Here is a 22,100-nt window from a genome sequence, read left to right as displayed (position 1 = left end):
CCTGCAAGGAAAACAGAAGATTTGATAGGAATAGAGAAAATGCAATATCTTGTCAGATTGATAGTTGATATACAGTAATTTTCTGCCTTCAGCTGCCCCAGATGCTTTGGAAGGAGACACAAGAACCTCAAACTAGGTAGGAAAAAGATTATTTTCCCTCCATTCTCTTATCATCTCAGCATGATTCTCCTCCTAAAATGCTTAGCAGTTTAAGATTACTTTAAGTCCTAAAGCATGATGTTTTATCTTTCCTCCCATACTGATTTAGTTAGTATCTAACTGTTAGTAGCTGGAACCAGAAATCACTACAATTTCAAATAGCCCTGCTGACTACATAAATATCCTATTACTCTGTTCTAGCTGATATATCATATTGGTGCAGTTTCTAAGGAAAAAAAATGTTTCTCAACAAAAAATGAGATTTTTTTTTGGCCTTATAATCCCCCTACTCTTCACCCCCTCAAATGCTTTTTCAATCACTATTTATTTCACTCATCAGTAATAACAAAAATCATAGAACCCTTTCTCAAAACATAAAACATCATCCTTCTCCATGCAATTTATTGGACTTCTGCTGTTTATTTTTGTAGTTCTACATTTGGGTTTGCATGCAAATATACTTTACATGCTGCTTCAGGGGTTCTCTCACAAGTGCTTTAAGGTACTTCGTATTATCAATGACATAAATTTGCATTTATAAAGAATCAATTACAGGAAAAATTGTAATAGGTTACTAAAAATCCTATTATGAAATAAAATCACTATTTTGAAACTCATTAAATCAAGTCTCAATATCAAAAGTATTACCAAAAGGACCACATGACATATTTCATTTTAATTTTAAAGAAGGAAAAGTGTAATTACTATGAATATTAATACACAGAGCTAGGGAAGCTCTCATTGAACATTCACCACCTCTTATGTTAACAGGATTCACATTTCTTCTATGCTTCCCAGTAACATTTTCTGTCTAAGCCAGCTTTGCCATAAAACTATTTCTATTACCCACGAAGCAAATATGTAATTTGGCTCAGAAATCAGAGGAACCAGGAACTCCTTCACTCTGAGTTAATTCTTCTCCCCAGAAATCTGTGGGACCATGAGATTTCCAATTTATTTCTTCAGAATGTGATTATTTTGAGCAACCTGCACATAAACACACATCACAAATATTTGTAAAAAGGCTTTGGAAACTAATCTCTACTGCTGTTAGAATAAGAAATACATAAAGCTAGACAAGACAGTGAAACCAGTTGGACATTCATTTCCTTGAAGGCTTTTTGGACTTATATCAGATTCCTGAAAGGGGTTCAGAACCCTTATTTTTGCATTGGGTCACATTGGAAGCCATATTATTTCTTCTGCAACTTCTTCATGAAGTTAAAACAGGCACAATCCTCAGCCCCAATACAATTTTCACCCACGTTTCAAACCTCTACCCAAAGTTCTGGCATTGTCCTTTTCCTTTATATATTTATATTTGTATACTTGTATGTGAAAACATTTGCAATACAAACATGTATTTTCACCTGGAAAATTTTTTGTTAAGTTTTCCATATTACCTTTATCACACAGTTTCTGAAAATAGAAAGTAGCAAAGGAGCACTAAGGAATATTGAGTTCCTCGGTCTAGAATTAAATTATTGTGTTGAAGTGAACACTGGAGACAATTGCTTTTATATAGAAAACAAAACACTCCTTAGTCTCAGAAATATCATATCTGAAATTCTTATCTAGCATTATTGCTAAAGGAGGGTGCCAAGGACCTATCTTAAATCTCGGTACCTGGAGGTTTTAGATGGTCAGATTTTTTTTTTTTTTTTCCCCTATGCAATAAGCATTTCTGGTGGCTGTTCAAATGAAACAGCTCCCTAAGCTCACCTGGAAACATTAATCTTCTGGACATACTGCATAAACCAGTAATCTCATGCTTGTCATTTAATATGAGGAAGGGAGTACAAGGAGAGATGAAAGATGCAGGCAGATTTTTAAAGCCTTAGCATTGCTATGTTAATTCATTTTAAGAATAAATAAGATCCCTAAATTTTACATTCCAACAAACAAAATGGCCAGAGGAAAACAATGGGCTGAATGATCCCAATGAATAAAAATGAATGTGATTCAACACAATGCTTCGGCATACTGTCTACTAATCTTTCACTTCCTCATGTTCAACTTATCAGACACTGCTGTTAACATCATGACTTATTTTTGCTTGCAAGTAGAGCCAGAGATACAACTAAACCTTTAAAAATATTTATGCTGGTCTGATATACATTGGCACAACAGCCTACAGCCAGCTGTGCTAACCTGTGCTCTGCTGTAATCTCAATCCTTTTTCGTGTTGCCTGACACTACTTATGAATCTTAAAAGAATTTAGAATTCCATACTTAAAAATATTTTTACCTATTTCCAAGCATTTAGGTCAGAATGGAAAAGCAGTGCTCATATAAGAAAGGAGACATCTCTGGATGAGAGCTTAAGCTCTCAGTGTTAGTGTAACCTTCCCCTAAAGTCTGTGATAAAATCAGATTTAGGTCAGTATTGTTAATTTTCACTATTCAATCATATATTGTATAATAATCTGAACACTAAGTCTTTTTTGTTGTTGTTGTTGTTTTTAGCTTATTGAGTTGGAGTCTCAGTAAACTCCAGTAAGAAGGAAGAAGGTTTTCACCTTTTATATTTGCCTCTTGATCATTCATGTGATCACTGTCAACACAAGCTGCTTTATTTTAGAGAAAAGGAAAATATGCATCCAGCAACAAAGCCAGGGATTTAGGATGCTGTGGCCTGTAATGGACATGTTCCCAAAGTGACAATGGGAAATTCCATCTGATTGTGTGATACTTGCACCTGTATCTATGGAAAATGTGTTATACAGAGCATGGCTGTGCTTGAGCGCATGGCATGGTATTGTCTGTACTGCCCAGTGAGTCTGTTCCATGCAGGACTGCACTGCTGTCCTAGCAACAGCTGCCTCCCATCCTCAGCTCAATCTCCTTTTATACACTGATCTACAAAGACGTGAAATAACATCGGGAAACAATAAATTGGAGTACATTTCTTCATTCATTACTTCATTTTATGCCATTCACTCGGGTACTGAGTCACCACCAAAAGGCTCCAGGATCAACAGAAAATTAACCCTTTAATGAAAATTAACCTTTTTTTTTGGTACAAATTATGCTCTTTATTTTGGTTTCATCCCTCAAAAGCCTTTTTTTCCCCCCATACTTTAAAGAGTTCTAAAGGCTGATTTTATTAGAAAAAAAATCATGAACCAGAACATGGAAATGCTTCTTAGCTTTAGCTCATATAAGTGGATTGGGCCAAGATCCAGTATCAGCCAGCAGAAACCTGGTGCTCACTTCAAGGAATCCCCAAGTTCTGATGTGGGATGCAATACAGTGTGGAGTCTATTCATGTTTTCTTACAGTTTTTCATTTAAATTGGTCTGGAAATAGAGTCTGTTCTAACTGTTCTATATTTGCAATAAGTAACAGAGAAATATCCATATTTGTGTTACTTACATTCAAATAATTAGTTCAATATTTGACACCTCTCCTAAATTATAACAGCACCCAAACCTACCTCATTTAAGAGATCACAGGTCCTCAAATCCTGCTCTGTGAAAGTCTATAAATCCCTCATTCCAAGTTGCTCAGAATAAACACGCCAACAGAATAATTAAAATATGTCTGTACTTTCTAAATTAAAAGCTGTGTGTTTTGTTTCTCTGACACATGCAGTTTGGGGAGGTTAGTGGTGCAGCTGAGTGTGAAGGTCTATCCCCAAACGAAGACAAAACCCATTTGCAGATAACAGTGGCTGAGTTTTGGGGTCAGCAGGTTTTTCAGGATGTGCTACTCGTGGTGACACGTGCCCGCAAGGGCAGTCATGATGGATGGTGCATGGCCCACTTTTGTCTGCTAGGATGTCAACCAAAAGTGAAATGGTATTGCTGCCATGTCAGAGCAATGAGTGAGGGCAGGCGTGGCAGGGATTAGTACTGTCACTGACACAGACTTCAGCTGTCAGAGAGGGATACATCCTGTAGTAGAGTAGATGGGGAACAGGAGGGCAAGTGATTTAAGTGCATCCCATTAAGAATATAAATATTCCACTCAGGTCTCATAATGCTCATAAACTGGGTACATCCTGCTTTACTTCTGCCTTTCTCCATACCTCTGTGTTCTTCTCAGGCAGCTCACATGTGAGTCTGTGGGCTGCCTGTGAAAAAATTTCTGGCATGTGTGACAGCGTATCACAGCAGCGTGGATGCAGAAATTATCTAGCCTGGCACAGGCCTCCCCTAGGACTCTGAGGATGAAACTGAGGTCTTGATTTTCACAGAGCAGTATAACAAAGTTTTACGGTGTGCGCATGCAATCATGCATTTGCAAATACCTGAATGTATTTTTCATGCATTATCAAGAGAGCTAACTGCTAGAGCATTTGCGTATGGAAAGCCTCTCACTTCACAGGTTCCAAGTTTTTCTAATCTAGGAAAGGTTCTAGCCATCACAAAGAATTAAATTTTTTAAAATTCTTTTTAAAATGAGGGAAATAGTAAAAAAGGAATCAGGGTACCAAAACCACAAGACACTGGAAAAGCTACCACGTTAGAGGTGTAAATATGCTTAATGTACCAATACAGCTTAAACATTAATATTTTAAATTTTGTATCTGCATTTTGCAATATTTTGCAGTTCTACAGAACGCAGTCTCTGCAGAATAGTGTGGGAGATTTTACTGGTGTTTGCTTTTGCTGGTCTGCTGAAAGTATGAACCTCTATTCTGATTTAGGATGATATTGGGAGAGAGGTGAATCACAGGTCTTTTGCTCATGTAGTCACTTCAGTAGTTCAGCCACAAACATCACAGCAATGAAAGGAATCTGTTCAAGGGCCAGATACAATTTTCATCTACATGGCTTAGAAAATACATGTCAGCACCAATTTTTAAAGTTTAATATTAGTTATATATACAGTATTTTTTATAAAAATAATAAAATATGTTATTCTACTGTCTACTAGGTGTATTTATGTTTGCTTACTCAATAAATTACACTGTTTCATAAAATAAAAACCACAAAAGAAACTTTCAGTGTTAAATCCCTGTACTGTCAACAGAGGTAGGAAGTTAAAGATCCACACTTCTGTCAAACAGGGAATGGGGAAGACATAGCACTGCTAACTAGTGGGTAGCATAGCCCAAAGACTGAGTTTTGGAAAAAAAGTCCTTTCTGTCATTAATCTTGGTATCAATTTATGTGCCAGTATTGAAAAAACCCCAGCAAAATAACAAATAATAAAACTGAACTACAGAACCACTTGTATTTTGAGAAGAGCTCAGTTTTTATTTACTTTCAAAATTAATCTGTTTCTCCCCTTCTTTCTCCTACAGACATACCTGCAAATGTCAGCACCCTTCATTTCCTTTTTTTATTCCCAAGAACAGGACTTGTATGCAATCACTCCTGAAAAATCGGTCTTTTCTCGTAGTGAGCTACAAAGAAAAGCTAAGCTTTCTTGAAGGCAATCCATATTGTGAAGGCTGAGCATGTTTGACAGGATGCCCTGGGAATAGCTGTGTCCACGACTGTCAGAAACAGGGTCGTATTGGGCCATGAGATTACATATTTATTGTGCCACCTTGAAATACATGGTGCCTCCTTGTCGTGCTTGGGACTCCACCTTTCATACCCCACAGCCTTTTTGGCGTGCAGGCACTGGAACCACATGGACCCCCTGGCAGTCCCATCTGGGAGTCACCCATCCCTTGGGCTCACAGATGATGCCATGGCAGGTGTCTCCTTCATCCAGCAGAAACACGTGTTGGCACAGTGGTGCCGGCACACTGGGGAAGTGCCATGTGCCCACAAAGCCAGGAACATTTCACACAGGTGTCTCCTATGCTAATTGAAATATTGACTTATTGACATTGTCACTGCATGGAAGGGTTCAGTAGAAAACCCAGCACTTTTCTCACAAATCGACAACAGCAGCAGCTTCCTTTTACTGACATGGCCATACCTGAGTTACAATCCCAAATCAAGAGAGGAAACAATAAACTGTTTTGAAATATACCAGAGCTATCTCTCTGTAACTAGGTTGTAGCTTCATTGAAACTAAAAATACTTTTAGCAGTGCAATAGTTTCTATTTGCCCCAATGACTTCACCTGCTGAGCAATGAAAAACAAAGATATGTGATTTAATTTGTCAGGTATGTATGTTTTTATACTAATTACTCTACAAGACAAATTGCCAAGCCATTAAAAAACAATCAACCCCCTACAAAGCTCCCCCCATCATTCTGTCTCTTCCTTTACTGTCCCCTATGTTGCTCCACATGAAACTGAAAAAAATAATTGGCAAAAATTTGAATATTATAAATAAAATTGATTACTGTGCCCATTGCTGTATGATAGCACAGATACAGTCAACAGAGGTGTGTGAAAGACTCAAGGTGACTTTTGTCCCCAGAGTGTATCTGCAGTAAGTTTGAGCTGCCATGTGGGGGCTGGATAATCAAATTCTGAGTAGGGAATAAAGGTGACCAACCGAAGATGCTGTGTTAGTTCAATTTGCAGTCCACAGCTGGAGTAAGAAGGACGTACATGGAGTTGCTCCTGTTGTCGATTTCTAAACCTCACGGCACTACCCTTCAGATTTCTGGGATATGTGAGAGGTGTCATATGGCTTTATTCCTACAAACACATCCAAGCACTTGACTGTGTTCACATATTTTGTCTTTTTGGAATTAGTTTCTCCCACAGTAACTGAGCGAAAGAGAACGGCTTTTCTTTCTTTCAGATCTAACTAACTCCACTGAGATGAAATGGATTATTACTGCTATTTGAATTTGATTTTTTTTTTTTTTAATTATGATTGAACCAAGAATATATTTCAGGAAAAAAGTCAAATCTGTAAACACTTTGGAAAGAAAATGGCCATTGAGATAAGAGGTTTAATAACTGACATTGGGGAGTCTCTCCTTTTACACAGTTTCTTTAAATTTCTCATATAGATTTAATTTCTTGAAACTACATTTTGCACTCTCTGCCATTTTAACTAGGACATAAAGCAAGGGTTTGTTAACTTTTTTCTGTGAAAGTACTGAAAAAAAGCTCACTGATGTGCAGGACTCTTAACCTATGACAAGTCTTCCTGACATTTTGAAAAAGATTAGAAACAAGATAATAAACTGAAGGCCTTGTGAACAGGCGATTAAAAAAGAAAAGTAGGGAACCACTAGCTTACTCTTTCCTTTCTAACCATGAGCCTGTTGCTGACAGCAGTTATTTTCCTCATCTTAACACCACTAAATTCCCTCCTGAATATACTTTTATTTCATCTGTAACCTTAGATAATAATCATTAGCATGGTGACCAAAGAAAATGACAGAGTTTTCCCAAATGGCACCCTGAAAGCAGTAAAAATACCAAATTATAGGTATGCATTTGAGAAATCACAGATATTCAAACTGTAAAAGCTGAAGAGAAAATCCATTTGGCGTAGGAAGCGCGGGTAGTGGAGCATGTCATTTAGTTATACTAGAAACAGAATTAGTTCAAAAGAAGAGAACTGGTTCTTCATTTATTCCTAATATCTAAAATGCTTGTACCTGTGAAATTGAAATTTAGCTAAGAGAGTTTTGCTGTTCCTTGCTTTTATCAAGATTAGGGATTTATTCTTGTGTTAATACTTCTGCTAAAAGAAATAGCAATCAACTAAAGGATGACTGTGTGTTAGGTTGTAAAACTAATAGAATCTGGAATATTATTACTTTAACTACCAAGAAACAGGGAAAACACCTAGAATTTTGATAGTGATCTAAACTCTGTGATGGTGGTGGGAAGAGACAGAGACAGTCAAGAGAAAGAGGCATTTCAAGTGCAAACTAATCCACTCTATTGTACACACAAGTTAATAAATATGACAAAAAATTGCCTAGTCTTACATGATCTAAAATATCATGCTTCGTGAACATAAAAATACCCTTTATGTGCTTTTTATATCTGTGATCTTACCAAAGAAACAAATTCTTGAGTACTGTGCTAAACCAGAAAGTAAGAGTAATTACACCCATACACTCCAATGATTACCTCTTTCTGCCATCTCAGCAGCGGTGGTGTACCAAAGAGAAAGAAAAATACAATGAGTTATCATATATGCTCTAGAAACTCCATAAAGGTAAACAAGAAGGAGCTGTTAGCAATCACAGATGAGGAGAAATTCCACAAGAACAAAGACAGGAATAAAATAGAAATATTTTTATTATTGAGCTGTATCCAACTGCTCTATTAAAGGAGCTATGAATAGCCAATGCAATATCATCCTGTGATAAATTGCCTCAGCAACATAGGTACACAAAAAAAGTTTTAATTTGTCAAGTGTTAAAGCATGGAATTTGCAGCTTAGTGATCAGTAATACACTGCATTTGACTTGCGTCACTTTTTTCTAAATGTCGCCTTTTTACACTGTGACTCTGCACCCAGTCCTGTCAATCCCACTCACATCAGGCTTAGGCTGAGCTCTGGGCATGTTCCTCCTGACTGCATAGATGCCCCTTGTGCTATGACTTAGCATATTTACGAGCTGATCCTCTTTTAGTATCCTGCAAGATAAAGCCACTGACATGAGAAAAACAAACGCAACTTACGTTCTCATAAGACAAATGTCAGGGATTATGTATTGCCCTGTAAGTTTCTGACAATAAATTAATAATTACTTATAGTAATTTTGAGCATGTTTCTACTGAAAATACTAAGATTTCAAAGTAGTTGCATACACACTTTCAAAAACTGCATGTTTTAGTTTGTGCATAACAATGGTGATGTTTAAATCGCTATCTGGAAGTTGTTTATTTTTTTTCCAATTTTACTCGGAAAATGTTTTCATGTGAATTAATTTTCTCATGCTTAGCAGCTGCTTTTATGCATATTTCACTAGCTATGAATGCAGCAGTATTAGATCCATTTCTGATTCCTATTCAATATAAAGAAAAAGAAAGTGATGTAGGAAGATAATGTCTCTTGTCTCTCTAAAAGCTAGTTTATCAGGGTGAACACTTACTTTCATATATCACCAATAAAATCACCAACAAAGTATGTAAACTTCGAATAACTAAGGGCTGTTATGATTTTTTGCAGGAAATTATTAACAATTTTGGGCATATTACTCAAAAATTATCTCTCAGGAAAGAAGAAGCCCACACACTTGGAATGTTGAGATTGTCTGTATAAAAGGCTTTGACCAGTGAGTTCTCTTTTGTAATTATTGCTTGCATATTCAAGTGCTCCCCATTAACAGCAGCACTTAATGACAGAGGATAAATGTCATGTTTGCAGGATCCAATCTGTCATTTTTTACTATAATACTAAAACACATAATGGCTAGGTATTCAGGGTAATCCAAAACTAGCTATAGTGATGGCAGAAGTTGTAATGTAGGCAGAATTCAGCCTTTTAGCCATTGTATTGAACAAAACTCTTGCTATTGCTACTGTAGTTCAGTTGTGTTAGTTCACAAAAGGCAAAAACTGAAAGAAATTTGTTACAAATAATATAAGCTTGCTATGTTTCTATATTAAAAATATAGTGCAAACTATAAGAGTCAATTAGCATATTGCTGGTCCAGTATCTTTCTTCAGTAATTCTATTTGCCAAGAACATCATGAAGGTAAATTTCAGTATCTTTTTATTGTTCTAATACAATGTTAAAACAAGAAAAAAAAAGTGCCGTAAGAATTCACCATAGTTGCAAAATCATGTTCCTGAGAAAAAGGAAAATCAATCAACTGTATGAAATGTTGTCTGGGAGAAATTTCTCCCAGCATGTGAAAGTATTCTATTGATAGATTCTGCCCTCAGGAAAACTTGATTTTGTAAAGTTATTGTAACTGGAAAGGATGGCAAAAATTGTCAGTACACCAGCACTCTCTTTTAAAGAAAATAACTTGAAGAAAGCCACATCACAGTTAATTTCTTAGTCAAACCTGGTTATATCTGATTTCAAATTTCTAGCATGGTAATTAATTAAAAATGTTGCACTTTTATCTCTCAATACAAGTTGTTATGCTAAATGAGATATCTATCTTCTGATCACAGAAGTAACAATTGTATGGCACAGACAGGAAAAAGGCTTTGCATAGTTTAATTCCCATGCTGGTGTCATATTGTATGACTAATGTAATTATGGTGTTATTTCTAAGCAATTTGGATCTGTTGGTAGGATTAAGTAAGCCAGAGGGACCTTCTGAGGCCATCAACACAGCATTGACTAAAGGCAGAGGTGGTTGGAAAAGGAAAGCTGTGATCTGTGGGATACACGGGAGGCTCTGCCAGCTCCCACCTAGGAACTGAGAGCGACATTTCCCCCTCTCCCACTGGAGTTATGGAGTGATGCATAGGTCTTACTGTCTCATCCTTCTCCTTCCTCTTACACATCTCTAATACTTCCCAACAGTGTAATGAGGTTCTCAAAGGAGGAATCAAATAGTCTTCCAAACCCAAGGACAGATGCATAAAAATTTCCTTGCCTCTGCTGCTACACCATGTCTGATTAAATTCACAGCTAACCCAGATCACCTGTCTGTAAACACTGGTGAAGTGGCAAACACTTTTCTCCTGACATGGAGACTCCTTTACCTCAAATGAACTCCCCATAGAAACTGTCAGCTTGCCCCAGAAAAACTTCTGTTCTCAGAGTTACACTGGAACTCCAGACAAGGAGGATATTTGTTCAGAAGGAGCAACTGAGCATATCGGCTTGGAGATCCAATAGAGGACTTTTTTTTTCTTCTGTATCGGATGTGTTTATCACAGGCAGCTATGGGAAAAAATGCATTAACCTGGAAGCACATGGCCCAGAATAAACACCTTCTGTGAGGATTCTGATGATAAATACTGGCAGCACATATTTGCTACAATGGGACTATCTTCTTAAGCCTCAGCTAGCAATCAGCTTAGTTCTGATACAGAGGGATTAATATATTCACAGGATTTTGTACCAGCCAGTGTGAGAAGAAATGGCGAAAACTGGAAAAGAAATCAGCCACAAAACACGGAGATATATATCTATATGCAGCTTCACTCATTTAAGGATGTATGAAACAAAAAGAACATTTCTGATCTTACTTTGAATTAATAAAACCAATGCATTTTGCTTTCAAAATCATCTAAGAATTCATACAAATCTTTGTAAATCTGTGTCTTGGGGTGACCTTATGATGTACATCCCATATTGCTGCTTATGCCCAGAAATTAATTTTTGTGCTTTTCTGTGCCTCTAAACTGAGCCTGAGAGGGGGAAGGAAAAACTGAGCAAAACTTTTTCAAAGCAGTTTGTGGCTTGTTCAAGGTCAAGTAGAGATAGTGACTTTTCCCCCCCCAGCTGCAGCAGGGGAGCAAGGAAGCACCCGGCTTGCTGCTTTCCAGTCAGCTTTTGGCCAGTTGTTTTTCAGTTTCTTGTTCTCCGGAGAGAGACTGAGAGTTGGATTTTGCTTTTCCTTCTCTGGAATTCCGGATTTTCTCCCTTTTCTACTGGACTGCTTTCAACCTCAGAGCACATCGGGAGGACTTTCCAGCGGGCACAGAGGGCCTGGCCCTGGCCCAAGCCCCAGCTCCGAGGAGACCAAAGGGAGGACTCGAACATTTTCCCAGGTTTTTCCTCCACAGCGAAACATTCTATTATTTAGCCTTATTTTCCTTTTCCCGTGTGTTTGGTAAATAAATAGTTTTATCTTCTTCACTTTCCTTCGAGGAAAATTTATTTTTTCCCGAACCTGGGGGGGCGGAAGGGGTTTGTACCTTCTCTCAGAGGTATATTTCTAAACTTGGCCAAACCGGAACAAACTGGATAAAATTTTTTTAGTTATCTACTGTGTTTTTTTTCAAACTTTGTTTGCATCTAACCTCTGAGGTGCCAGTTTGTTGAGCAGCCTTGGTGCTGACCAATTTAGCACTGCATGCAGGCTGAGAGAACTGGGATTGTTCAGCCTGGAAAATAGATGGCTTAGGGGTGGTCTAATTGTGGTCTTTCATTATCTGAAGGGAATGTACAAGAAAGCTGGAGAGGGACTTTTTATAAGGGACTGTAGTGATGAGCAAGGTATAATGCTTCAAACTGAAAGACAGTAGGTTTAGATCAGATATTAGAAAGAAATTCTTTACTGTGAGGGTGGTGAGGCACTGGAACAAGGTGTCTAGAAAAGTTGTGGGTGCCTCACCTCTGAAAGTGTTCAAGGTCAGGTTGGATGGGGCTCTGAGTGACCTGGTCAAGTGGAAGGTGTCCCTGCCCATGGCAGGGGTTTGGAACTGGGTCATCTTTAATGTCCCTTCTAACCCAAACCTTTCTGATGCTGTGATTTCAGGGTACGCCCACAATAAGCTGCAGAGATTTCATGCTTAATAATTTTAAAAGGAATTTAAAATTTTTGAACAAACATATTTCTTTAGTGCACATGAGCATAAGTAGGATCTGGCTTAAGGGCATTGCATTTAGTTTTGAGTAAAACATGCATCAAGCTAATTACTCTTTCACACAGAAGCACATCCCAAGCTTATTAATGTCTTCTACTCTCTGCTTTCCTGACTAGAATGAATCAATGATCAAAATAACCATCTTTGTGACAAATAAATTTCTACAGCTGTGGAAATGAAACAGGTGTGACTGGCATGTATTCTTGTTTGGTCTTTTGTCATGGAACTGCAGTCTCATTTTTTATTTAAGGACTTTGTCAGTAGTTATACATTACAAGGTAAGGCTAGAATTTGTGAGTCAAAGAAAAATAAAAAAGCTTATTAGGTACCAGAAAAATATTGTTGCACTCATAAAGAAAGAAAGGTGCCAGAAGGAGTAGCCCATATGCGTTGATGAAATCAAGGAGCATTAATTAGACACACATTATTTAAAACTATTTAGCAGCCTAACATGCCATAAAATTAAGGGCATGACAAATAGCAGGTTGATTACACATCAGGAAAAAAACTGATGAAGTTATGGTCCATAATTAACAAATACCTTCAGAGTAAAACTTTCTAAGGCCTTATAAATATCACCTGAATTACTGACATAGCTTCCAAATCGTTCCACTGGGGAAATTAATTATATTTGATGAAAGACATATAGGCGATATAGCTATCTTTAGTATTTCTGGGTTCATTGCAACCTGCTGAGTTTCCAGCTGCTTGAGCTATATTTCCAATAGAGAATCCTTGCAGACAGAGATGTGAGCTGAAGAGGAACTTTGCAGAAGTAATATAGATTTATAATCTTTCATTAAGTCTGTTTGTGCTGTTCCAATTTTGTGATTTTTTTTTCTCTACAAAAAGAGAAAAAGAGCACTCTGTGTAGATTAATCTCAAATCGTCTCAGTGAGGACATTGATAGAGCTTCAAGTGTGTGATCTCCTTCCAAGGAAAAAAATGGGTTGCTGTTTCTTTTTCCAAGACTAAATTCAACTCTGTTTTACAGAGTCAAGAACAGAACTGTTACTTCTCCAGAATGCAAGCTTCTGGCCACAATAGCACAATGCTTTCAGTACAGCATGGAACTGAGCTCCATTTTCTCTCTTTTTCACCATTCTATCCTTTCTTTACAAGTGCTTGCTTATTTTAAGACACAGATTATGAAACTTAATGCATAAAAGTTCAACTGACATTTAATTATGCAGGAGAGTTTTGAAGAAATAAGTGACAAATGCTTGCTTTCAAGTGACAAACTGTTGTTTTCTAGTATAACTAGAAACAGATTGTTACTAAGAGAGTGAAATAAAAGCATATTTGAGATATGTGCCCTATATCTTACTGGAGTAATAGAAAAGTTATGAATGATGTAATTGAAGGGAAGGGATCTGGGATGAGACTCCTAATTCTGAATCTGGTCTTTAATCAGCTTGTTCTACCATGAACTTTTATGATAAAGTGTTTAGATTCAAACTCAGGTATCACAGCATCAGGCAATATTTTATTTATATAGCCTACAACCGTGTGCCTCTCCATAGACCCTTTCAGTGAGCTTTATTATTTTTAATGGTGTTATTTTTAACTAATTAGTAAGGACATCACAAGAATTTCTCTAGTTTCTACAACTTTTGCTCATCATTGCACAAATCCTTCAATATGTCACACTGACTCTGTCATGACAGCATTAAATGAAAAGATCACTAGTACCATTTGGCTCTCCATCAAAAGGACACTAAATATTCTTTTTTAAAATTTTCACCTTGATCAGATGGTATTAAATCCTTTGAACTTCAGTGCAGACACAAAATCTGTCCTAAACCATTTTTTTCTTATCTCGTATTTTCTAAAGCCCAGAGCATTGCGTTGATGCACTGTCACAGGAAGTGTTAAATCACATTAATGTCCTAATATTTCTGAATAATTTATGTCTAGAAAATTTATAATATAATATTGAGAAGTATGAGTGTATTCCAAATGCATTATAGCTTCCCTTAAAAAACCCAACTTATGGCAGGGTTTATAAATTGGCTGCTTAATTTGCATTTGCTTGAAGCACAGCCAAATATGCCATTACTAAAAAACAAAACCCAACATTTCCTTTTTCCTTTACTAAATGTATTTTAAACTGATTTGGCTGGTGGATTTTTAGAAATGAGAAAAACAGCATGTTTTTCTGCTGTTTTTCAATGCTTGTCTGATACAAAACATACTAAACTGTCTTGCAGTTTCTTTTACTTCTATTAGGTGAAGAGAGAACAAACTGGCAGACAGATCTCTGAAGATTCAGTTGATGCCCAACAACAACCTATGCCTATTAAAAAGCATCAGTCTCATGTAGAGTCCATTCTTAAGGTCTGGCTAAATAATTTTCCAAGGATTGCCTAAAATATTGTGTCTCATAATATACTTATTCAGTAATTCTCTTTTGTAATTAAACAAGTTGATTGCAAAATGTATAAATGCAACTTGTCTTCTGCTGCTGTGCATGACAAGATACTTATGTGGCCTAAATTAAAGGATCCAGGTGTGCTTTTTAGCACAAGACATATTTACTTTCTTGCCAGCATTCCAAATCCCTGCTTGAAAGAATTCCAGTGACATCCTCACTTTTACACATTACTAAACTCTGCTCTCCACAGAGGAGGACTTGAGTATGGAGTTGGATGAGACAATTATATGCTTAGCTAACATTGAATCTGTGGAGAAATTACTCCAGAAATCAGTTTAAATGCTGGCCCCATGTGTATCTATATGTACATGTATGAACAATAATAACCTGGAAGATTGTTTCCATACAAAGTAGACCTGCACTTAAAAAAGTCACAGGTAGGAAAATGAGATTCCTTGGGAGACTAAAGTACATTTTGGTGGTGCAACATCTATGTTTCTAATAACTCCAAAACTTTAAACTTCGATGGCTTTGTGTTTGTATTAATTTTTCTCAGCAAAAAAATACAGAAAATTGTGGTAGATTGGACACTTTAATGGCAGATTCAACAGATGCTCCACCAAAGAAGCTGAAGAAACAGAATAAAAAGACATTCACTTGTAAGACAGTCTTTCAAATTGGAGTTAAATCCCAGAGGAAAGGCTCCTAGGGCATGTTATATGGCTGTTTTCTGTGACTGCAGTATAAAGGACAACATAATTGTTCCTCTTTTCTAAGTGATTGATTCAGTGCTGTATCAGTCACTGTGAATGGTGCTACTGATTTCAGTGCCACATGGCCAAAACTTTCGTAATCAATTAAACAAACAGAACGCTGGGAGGAGATGCTCAGAGGCATAAAATGCTGGTAAAAGCCCAATTGCTGGATGGACTTTTAAAAGGAGTTAGTTGGAAAATGTTCACTGAACAGTTCTCTCTTCTGGTCTCTGATACATGTCCCAAGTTCTGCAGACAGCCATGGATTATAGGATTATAATGCACATCACTTAACTGTAACCTGACTACTCACAGAATACAGTTTTTTCGTTAAATAAGTGCAAGTTATATGTATGGTTTTTTCTGCCCCCCTCCCAGCCATAGGTCTGCATTTCTGTTTATATATCTACAACTTCTTCAGCAAGTAAAATTTTTTACTGATAATTTACATGCTTTAGGATGCCTATTTGAGCTAACAGGATCTGTGGACAGTAACTGACCAGTTAGTAAAATATAGATAATTCTGCAGAAGAGCTTTTTTTTGAATATGTATGGTACATTCCGTGGAAGCAGGTTTTAAGTTTAAATGTAAACATGCTCTCCAACATAATTAATAGCACATTTTATATAGCCTTTCAAATATTTTGAAACTGAATTATAATAAGCAGTCTTAGTTAGTGTAAAAATGTGTATATACATTCAGGAAAAGGTAAAAAAAAGATGTAAATGTACATGCACATGTATTTTTAGGAAGAGGAAGAATGAAATCAGATTTCACAGTGACTGCACAAACATTTGCAGTAGGGAAATTCAAGCAGCATTTATGGGCAGGTCCATCCAATAGACCCTGCATTTTATGAGACAGTGTCCTTCTTATATTTCTTAAAATACCCTGCTCAAAGCACATCTAATAAAAAGGAAATATAAAAGGTTTTGTGTTTAGTTTCAAAATGTTCCTAGCATTGCTACCGTAATACCAATCTGGAAAAAAAGAGGTTTTCAATTAATCACAGAAGGGATTTTTCTCACATATAGGACATCATAAACCCACATGTATTAATAATTTCATAAACTAGACATAATTAATTTTACAGTTGTTTGGAGTTCTTTCATAAGTATAAGCAAAATATGTGTGAATAGCAGCAAAATATTGTCTTTTTGACAGAGATGAAAAAGAACCCTAAAAGGCACATTTTGAACAGGAGTCTTAACAACAGCTTTTGTGTGACAGTCAAGATATACTAAAAATTCACTCAAAATATTTATGACAAATACAATAATTTCTGCAAAGATGATCAGAAGTGTTTTTATCTCAGATGATGTAAAAAATTTCTAATCATTGCTTGACTGCTCTCAAAACGTTAGAGAAGGCACTGGTAGCTCTATGTTATCTACTCATTGCCTGCCTCCAGCTACTCACTAATGAAAAAATGCTTTATTTCCTACTTGTGAAAAACCTATTGGCTGGTCACTGTCAAGTGCAATGCAGTATGTGTGGTACATCACAGACTACTTATATATATTAAAATCTATATTACTGGGGACTGTGGTACTGTAGAATCTTCTTCCTAAAAAGCTGATCACTGAGCACCAAGGACATAAGGACAAGGCCAAAAGTTCAACAGATTTTCTGCTCTCATGAAACATATCTTAATGATTGAAAATAATTTTCATTTTAAGAAGTATTGGAGTTAAGAAAAGTGTGTTAAAATGAGATCCATACCAGAATGAGTCCGTCTCTATAAGGCATAATCCTTAGCAAATATCTTAAATTGAAAATATAAGATTATACCCAATGGAAAGGCTCATTAAATCAAGTATCTGAAATGAAAACTTAACATATATATCAATTTCTCAGGTCAGGCATCCTATTTTACAGGTGCCCAGTACTAAAACACTGGGATTTTCTTTGGTTTTCAGTTCAGCCACTAAGGGCAAGCAGGAAGGTGCCTGCCTCCCTTACCCTACCACTCTCTATTAAATTTTTGTTTTGTTTTGTTTTTTTTAAATTATAGACTGCATGTTTGAAAAGAAAATTTTCCCTTCAAGGCAGATGGTTCAAGGCCAGGTTGGGTGAGGCTTTGAGCAACCTGGTCTAGTTGAAAGTATCCCTGCCCACAGGGCATGATGATCTTAACCCAAAACATGCTACGATTCTATGAAAAATGAAAGATCATTTTCAGAATAATAAATAGGACTGATGATTTTTGAGACTCTCTGGCATTAGTTTTCAGCTCTGTGCTGTTAGCATATGTTGCCCTGCAGTAATACAATAAAAATATAGCAAAATCAAAGTGTTGTAAATAGCTGTGCTAAACCTTCACTAAACCTTCAGTGAGTCCTGAGTAAATAAAAACTGAATGCAAGCAGTAAAACAAGGCTAGAAGGTCACTCCTAGATCCAGCTTTATGATGGACCTGGAGGTAAACCATAATCAGCAACAGAATTGTCTTCAGAAACTATTAATAAGACAGATACCAACAATTTGGAGAACAATGGGTGTTGTATTTAAAGAATTACACTTGGATGACTTTCTAAGGCAGTTTCTAACTCACCAGGTTAAAAAGACAGCTTAAAATACAATATGTATTCCTTATTTCTTTATTTATTTATTGTGAAAAGTAGCCCTTGGCAAATTTTGTTTTGCGGGAAATTAAAACAAAATAGATTCTAGAGATCACTGCTGTCTTCTGGAAAGGCCAGTGTGGAAGAGATGTCATCTTAGTTACAAACTGGGACAGAAAAATCTATAACCATAATCTACACACAAACTGACAATGCAGCCTATTTTTCAGAATGTTTAGCAAACGAATAATTGAAAAAATAAAAATGCAGAAATGAGGTGGAACAGAGAAAAACAGAAATTTAGGGCCAAAAATACAAACTTTTCAGAAGTAGAAATGTGACACTGAATGCTCAGATAGGAGCTAGAGGCTAAATATTGGTCTTCTGTGCTCACAGTGTTGATTGTAATGTCATTTTAATGTATCTGAGATCTCTATCCCTTTTGTGTGCATGGAGGGAGAGAGGGGGAATGTTTCAAAAGTAACCTCCAGAAATGTATCTGGATTTTACTGTCAAAGAATCTCAAATATATAACTGCTGAAAAAATGATGCACTTTATGTATCATTTAGGTCTTGGCTGATACTTCACAACCAGTAAATATATTTTTAATGATTTATCAGATTTTGGATAATATTTTGAGGTATTTGAAAGATGTTTATTAAAACTTTATAGTTTTTTCCTTCTGAAGGTTTAACCAGGCTCATACTGTGCTTGGTCTTATGACTGGTCAAAGTGGGAGGTATGTCACTGAAATATGAAGTTCTCTGTTTTTTTCATTTTTCATATTTAATTTGTATTAAAAATTTTAGTCATTTATTGGGAAAAGGTTGAACCTATCAGAAAGATTGGGATTTTCATCCTGTCAGTAGTTTTGATTATGAAAAGAAGCAGAAACACAGGTTTTGTCTGATGTTAAGACCTGTGCTGGAGGTCAGATGGAGATTTTCTTTCCTGTGCTGTTCCTATAGAGTAAGTACATTAAAGGCAAAAAAAAAAATTGGGTCAGCTATGAAAACAAACAAAAAAAAGATTTTTTCTTAAAATCTGGATTTCTACTACTTACATATGCAGTCATGCAAGTCGTTTGTTTTCAAAAATATTCAAAACTTTATATGAAAATAAGCAATAGATTTGCCCTTACAAGACAGATTCTCTATGCTCTGAAACTCTCAAGGATTTTTCCCCTTTTTCTGAGTAGGCAGGTAGGTGGCAATGCTATGGCAGTGTACAGAGATCTTAATAGAGGAAGTCTGTAGTTCCTTTGAAGCTTCCAGAGTTTTAGATGTTTTAAACATTTTATGACAATAATACTCTTTTCAACTTGCATACAAACTCTAGCATTTGAATAACTACTTTGCAATCAGGTTGATACCACTTTAAAACAGACTTTAAAAAATAGATGAGCAATCTGTATTCAAAATCTAAGTGATGGAGAGGAGAAATTGCAAATTCCTTTAGTAATTTATGACTGATTATACTCAGAAAATGTATATTATAAATCAGCCTACAGTAATCTAAATTTAGGTTCTATCAACCGGACTTCTGTTTGCTCAAGTTAACAACCATAATTGTCTTTAAATATAGATTACTTTAGACTATGATTATCTTCAACCTAATGAAGATTTTAATACAATTCACTTTTTAAAAGTTTTTATTGCTTTTCCCAGATGTCTGGTCTTTACTGAAGTGTAGCCGTAGAAATTTTAAAATTTGATTCCTTATAGAAGACTAACCAACATACAGTAAGTGCTGTTTCACTAATGAAAAATTGTGTTGTTGATGAACATAGCAGCATTTTGTTCCAGCCTGTGCAGGCTGGAATTCTATGTCTGCATGAAAACCAGTAATACATTTATATTTCTGATACCTTCTTAGTTTTCAATGACTTTTCAAACATAAACTTTCAATGGTGCGGCACATACATTGCTAATTCCCCTAATGTACTTCAAATCACATAATCCAAATTACATTATTTGAATATGTGAATACTTTTAAATAATCATCTTTTTATGATCCTTAAGAATAGCAGATGCATTTTTATGAGATGTCCCTAGCTTTCCAATTTTTCTTTTTGCTGAATTGTTGTATATTGTCCACTATTCTACTAACTTATGCAAAAGAAGGAAACCCCTCCAAACATTTAAATCATAAACTTTTGATGAAGTCAAAGCTATTATTAAGCTTTTTTACTGCCCCAGGTTCCTCCTCCATAAACTGAAGTGACTGGCTGAATTTCTTTGTTATGTTCTCCACTTGCATTTCAGGTGTTCTGACTTCTGCTCTCAGACAATTCTTTTAAAGTCACTTCTGAATCTGTACCTACACTGTTTATTCCTTTCTCTCCCCTTTTCAAGAGTAAGGTTTTGATTTGTCAATGTTTTCTCCACACTTTCAGCATTTTCTCTACAGGGACAAAAATTCTACTCTTCTTCCTGAGGCAGATTCGTGCCAAGCAGTTGGAAGCATCATGTAAGTTGTGCGTGTCAAGTTTGGTCAGACTATTAATCTCTCAAAAGATGCATTTTGAAACAGTTCTCTTTTAATGTTTTTGATTTATTTGTACCATCTAGAAGCAGAAAAAAACATGACTGCTTTAGAAGTCTACACGGATACTTGAAAAATTGTCAAAGAAAAAATTCTTGCTCATTTACTCTATGTGCTTCACTCAGGGACATGTCTTCAGCTTTACAGCTTAGTAACATGGGAATAATGAACACGAATAATTTCAAATAAGCCAACCCTCTCAGCTCACCATGAGTTTCCTTCAAAGCTATGAGAAGAATTATTCTAGCCCTGAAGCCCCTGACTTATTGAGTTGCAATTATATTTTTTATTTGTATAAAGATTTTATCCATGTGATGTGAATATTCAGTGATATTTGTATTCCTGCAGATCATGTGTTTCTTCTTGCTCAGCCTTATTACTTAATTGTGTTGAACTTTACTTCCTCAAAAGGTATGCAGCAGCACTGAACATGACGAAAGCTCTCTCTATACCATGCTGAAGAGATATTCCCTTGTTGTCTAGGTCTCTGATGTTTTAAGGAAAGAGGCAGAGTTTTCTTATATGTATCTGGGTCAGTAACTACACTTGTTTTCCCCAATGAGATTTGGTTTTCCAGTCACTTTACCTCCTAGCATACACTATATTAAAGGCTGCTGTTTTCTTAGAGCAGCAACAGCCTCAATACTGAAGTCTCTTTATTGCCCTAAGAGGCAAAAAGAGGATGGAAGTAATCATGGGCTGATCAAAATGTAACATAACATGACTCAACAGATGCCAACTCAGTTTTTTAATCCTTAAAGTCATTATTCTATCTGTAAGGGCGGACAAAGAAGATAAGAACAGTAAATCCATGATAAAAAGATGGCAAATGGGACCTTATCAATGAAAGAAAATATAGTAGGCAATGCAATAGATCAAAGAATTCAGATAGGACTAAATACTCTTTCAAACTGGAATTTCACAGAATTTCTCATCTTTATCAGTATACACAAAATTCTTTCTTCAGCAAGACAAAGATTCTTTAAAAACATACATCAGGTAGCACCTGTGTACATTACATGGTTGTCAAGCCATGGAAAAAGTCATTAATGCATTTGGAACACAATTTCAGGGACATTTGATGTTGACACGATTTTTCATATTGTCATGGACAAGTTTGGGGATTCAGCTTGGAAAGTTAACACCTTGGAAAGGGACAGACAGTATCTTTGGCTGCACTTACAATAGCTGTTGACTTTATCAGTGGTTCCCAATATTCAGAAGTAACTGCTCTGATTGTCTCAGCTGCTATTGTGCTCTGATTGTCATTGCTGACATGTATGAAAGATCCCATGATACACTGAAAAGAAGAAGCTGAAGAAAGTGACAGACAAGTTATATTTTTTCCCCTTAATCTTTCCATCCTTGTTT

At 36.2% G+C, this 22,100-nt stretch overlaps 1 protein-coding gene across 9 annotated transcripts in view; it reads right to left on the bottom strand.

Annotated features, from left to right (window-relative positions):
- RALYL (RALY RNA binding protein-like) overlaps positions 1-22,100 on the bottom strand; it is a 387,338-nt gene that overhangs the window by 87,606 nt on the left and 277,632 nt on the right. The window lies entirely within an intron of this gene.

Source organism: Corvus brachyrhynchos, unplaced genomic scaffold (assembly GCF_000691975.1).
Source record: "Corvus brachyrhynchos isolate BGI_N302 unplaced genomic scaffold, ASM69197v1 scaffold293, whole genome shotgun sequence".
NCBI lineage: Eukaryota > Metazoa > Chordata > Aves > Passeriformes > Corvidae > Corvus > Corvus brachyrhynchos.
Note: the sequence above shows the minus strand (reverse complement) of the source record. Positions and strands in the feature narration are given on the sequence as shown.